This window comes from Cynara cardunculus, assembly GCF_001531365.2.
Source record: "Cynara cardunculus var. scolymus isolate 2C chromosome LG 5, CcrdV1, whole genome shotgun sequence".
NCBI lineage: Eukaryota > Viridiplantae > Streptophyta > Magnoliopsida > Asterales > Asteraceae > Cynara > Cynara cardunculus.
Genome location: NC_037532.1, coordinates 13,639,522 through 13,644,774, shown reverse-complemented (window position 1 = coordinate 13,644,774; position 5,253 = coordinate 13,639,522).

The window sequence follows — 5,253 nt, the reverse complement described above, 5'->3', positions numbered from 1 at the left end:
AAAAATAATAATTAAGTATTCTGTTAGAACTCAATAATTATCTTAATTATATTTTAGATTTTTTATATTTAAAATGAGATGTTTATCCTGTATTTGATTATGTATATCTGTAGTTAGTTACATGAATTCAGATATGGAGCTTTAATAAGTTGTACTTACGCACAATCTACTTGTAATCTTGAGTTTAAAGTAACATGCATTAATAAATGGTACTTTATGCATAAAAAGTGGTTTTTAAGAGTTTTTGTATATATAGAGAGAGATAAAGGGGGGGGGGGGGTTTATTATGTAACTTAACCCATTGTTACAATCATTGCAAAACAATCTCAATCATCCATTTAATCTAGTACATGTGTGGTTTCATAAATATTTCATTGTTTCCTTATATAGTTCATACGTGTATCACATGAGTTTACATATGAACCCGTTTGATGTCTATTTATAAAAGTTACGAAACTACCCATTTATCTTTCGTATATCCATACGAAGAATTATCCGATGCTTTACAGTCAAAACAACAAATGTTGACAGAAGGGTTAAGATCACTTTATGAAATGAACTTTTCCATAAATGTATATACACATGCGCGCGCGCGCGCACACACACACACACACATATATATATATATGTATATGTATGTATATATGTAATTGTATATATGATATAAAAAGTTACCGCTATAAGTCATGTCTCAAAAAACGTTGTGACCTTATTGTGACTCCTAAGACTTGACGTTTGACCTCATTGTAGTTTCTCATGTCATTTAGAAACATCGGTTCTAAACAAAATGCAGGTAGTAAAAAACGGGGTAAGCGTAATCCGGAGTGTCTCCACCATATCGATCCTATGACTATCATTTCAGCAACTACCAGTAAGTAAAATCTTTATTCATTGATAAAAACTTAAACTTAATATTCGAGGCATAATGTAGGTTTAAAGACGGAACATGCTCGAATAGATGGACATGGGTCCTTGATAGTTTGATTCCCCTCTGAAAGTGTGTATCGAAGTACCAAGTTGAACGGGTTTTATCATGTTATGTTTCTTCATCTTGTCATGAGTTGGCACATCATTACAAACAGTAATGTCTATTTAGCATTTGCTATAGAAATATGGGTTGTTTACATGTAACGCCCGAAATTTAGTTGCATTCCTCACTTTTATTTATGATAACTAGTGCGTGGCATCGCGCGTTGCGCGATGACAAAAATGTGTTGCTAGAAAATAAATATGTAATTACTTTGAGATGAAACGTAACTCGTTAATTTATTGACAACTAATAAAATACAATGTAAAACATTGAATGTACTTGTAAAAAGTAATTGATGCAACGTACGATAAATGAATGAAGGTTGATCCTGTTGATTCTAAGAACATTTTCCCAGAACATGTTCCTCGTTTCAAGTTTCGAATCAATATATTATGAACATAAAATAGAGTCTCGCACAAAAATTATGCGCATTTAAGCGCAAACACCCTTTGTTAGCCTGGTCATAGGCCTCCCTAAAGAATAGGACATGGTCCTCCATGCCATGGCTCGCATCAGTAATGCTCCAGTGTTGAAATTAAAGTTGTACAAAAATGATTAGTTGCAAATGTGTATGAAGTATTAAGAATTATACCGGTAGAACACAAAAATAATCTTTCCAATATAACTTAATGCTTGTTTCGCAACCTATTTATTAAACCGGTTTTGAAATGGGTTGCACATAAAAGAAGACTATAATAAACCATCATATGGAGTTAGTTAATTGAATATAGAAAAAAAAAACAGTTACATAAATAAAAAACACATTATATTATAAAAACTCTTTTTATTATATATTCATACCCATATAGCCACCTCTGTGAAAAAAATATGCATTCAAAATCAAATAAAATATGTTATAAAGTTAATGGTATCGATTTCTCTTAGTTGACATGTATTCTAGCAAAAACAGAGAGCTCTTTTGATTCAAGTATCATTTATATTGTTTTCTTGAATAAGGTTCAACTATGCAGGTAAATACAATTTTCAATTTTTGTGAACTTTTTGATTCGTGCAAATGCATTTATCTTGAACTGAAAAAGTCAAACGGGGTTGGTGCTAATTGTCAAAAGATGTGAATTCATTTTTCATGTACTATTTTATACAACTTTTTCTAGAAAATTATATGAGGTAATCCTTTATTTTTTTGAAACCATAAACAACATTGGTTAGCTAAATATCAACATCTTAGCTTTAATTTGTATGTTATTATTTGTTTAGACATGAATCTCAATATAATTTGATACTTTTAAACTTTCACCTTCTTGTTCATAAACATTATTTGTTTATACAAGTTTTTAGCTTTGTTGTTTGGCTGGCTGTGACGTTCTGCCTAACCTTTGTTCTTTTGTTCTGGTTTTTATAAATTTGTCTGGATTTCCTTTCAGGAAAAAAAATTATTTGTTTATAATAATTAAATTAACATTAAAGATGATTTTTAGACATATTATAAACGATATTACTAAAATTACATCATGATTATTATTGATTATTTTAGGATTATTAGAAATATAGTTGCAAGGAATAGATATATTTGTTCGTTCATAAACTTTCTTTATCCCAAATTTGTTTTTCAAGTTTGTAAAATTTCTTTACATTTATCCCACCAACTAACAACCAACTTTTTTTTGTTAACTCAAATTAAATAGAGGACATTTAAAATATTATATCATTAATGTTTTTTAGTTATTTTTTGTCAAATTTTCGTCTTCTCAAAAATACCTCATCAAGAATATTTGAATGAAAATCAAGAACATAAATAACAAACTTAATCAAAAAATTTATCATATAGTACTTATATAAACTCTAAAAAGAGCAGGATTCAAAGACAAAATCAAACATAAAAAACCTTCTTCCACTAGTGAAAATGTCAACCCCTTTGAGACTTTAAAGGAGAAAAATATAAACAAATTTATATAGATGATGGATATCATGGACCAACTTTTTGTTGAAATGTTTAATAATATGAACTAAATATGCCAAAAAGAGTTCAGAGGCTATTGGAAGCCCTGTCCTTTCAAGCTTTTAAAAGTAGTTTAAACTCTTTATCTCCTATTTGTATAATCAAAGATTTGGGGTAGTATTCTTCATGATTTAATGTTGACGTCATTAATGTATAGTGCTTACGGAATACCTTAATAACTTACATTTGAAGAAGAGATTCAAATGCATAGAGGTTTGTAAGAATATAACGCTAACAACTTCAACTAATCTAGCAAATCATGTTTGCACAAAAATTATTTGCTTACTGAGTACTGAAACTATTGGTATGCATAGGAGAACTAAAATAGTTCTTCTTGCATTTTTCAAACATGATCCAATATAAAGTTGATGTCGAAGTAGATCCACTTAGTACTTAACATACAATAAAAAAATGATAGACCACTCAAGGAGCACGGGTTTCATCAGAGATTGTTTGGCCTCACATAATAATAATGATGAAGACTTCCATTGGAGAGTACCAACTTAACCTATATTGCAAGATGTATGTAAAAATTTTACATATAAGAGAGGAGAAAACCACAATTTAATGAAGAGGAAGCTACAAAGGTTGTCGGCATATGGAAAGTTGGGGGTTATACTAAAGTGTAAGAAATATTTAATAGAAGTGAAATTAGAAAGTTTACTAAGAAATATGGAGAGTTAGGAGGTTCAAGATGCATGCAAATTTACTAAAAAGGGCTTGTGCCTAATGAATCACATATTTTATTATATAGGGATGAGATCGTCTTTTTCTTATATTAAACATATTTTAAAAATCAAAAAATTTAGAAAAAAGAGAAATAAGGATTCTAACATTAGGAGATGCCATGTAAACACTAGTGGTTTTTCCTTATATATATATAGGGGAACGATCAAATAAAAACCACTTAATTTGTAAAAACCGTAAAAACCTTATTCCACCAATCATAATTTATTATTTTGTTCATTCTTTTTGTAATTATAAGAGGTTGATTAATCATTTTTATTGTGAAGGATGTTAATCATGGATATTATCATCTTCATTATTTTAATTTTAGAGAAATGCATGAAACAATTTCATTAAAATTTCATTAAGTAGTATATGAAACAATTTCATAACCATATATGAAACAACTTCATCAAAAAAAGTATTATATGAAACAATTTCACAAGATTAAACAATTTTATGAAAAAATTTCATAAGATTACGACGGATGAAAGTAGTTTTTACGGTTTTTACAAATTGGAGTGGTTTTCATTTGATCGCTCCTCTCTCTCTCTCTCTCTATATATATATATATATATATATATAAACAGACTTGGGATCATTTGAGGGTTTTTTGTGAGACTCATAAGACCAATTCTCAACCCTTGGATTAGATCTACAATCTGAACATTCATAATCACAAAATTGCCACGTGACTTCTCAATAATCAGAAAATTGACATTGTGCAACTTTAGACCGTTAGATCATTAGTTTATAAAGTTGATCAATGAATATAAATTGGTCTTACGAGTCTCACGAAAAACCCTTGGTCTCACGTGAACTCAACCCTATATATATATATATATATATATATATATATATATATTATATAGATTATTAAGTGAAGGACACTATATTTATAAGGGAGTTTGGGGTTTATGTTACCACACTGAGTTTTAATCATATTTGGCAAGGAAGTGCAAACAGTGATTTGCGTAACTCACTGTCTAAATTTGGTTTATTGCGCAGGCGACTTTCACTGTGGCTTTAGCCGTGGGAAAAGCTGCGGGGACTGATCTGATCAGCTTAAATGCCAATTTTTGCTTAGGGTTTCATCAAAGACGAATTGGAGCACTTATTGAATCACTGAAGGTGGAAGGAGATCCTTGGAGGTCATTAAAGCTAGGATATAAACTAGATCAAGATTCCTTTTCCATCTAGAGTTCTTGGGTTTATAGGTTTTGACTAGAAATTCACTTCACTCTCCTTTTTAAAAGTTCTATACATGCTAAAGTCTTAGTATTTATATGTTCCAAGTAATCTCTCTATGGATATCTGTTGATCCCAGATCTCTCAATACACTAATAATCAAGTTAAGAATAACCAAATTATAGTGTTTTAATGAACAAAATGATGAACACTCAAGAACAATGTATGAACATTCAAAGAATAATCTTGAGTGCCAAAGATTTCACTTTATTCAATAAATAATGTAAAATCGTAAAAGCGTCATCGATTACAATAGGCATAATCATGTATTTATACTAGCAGGCTAATA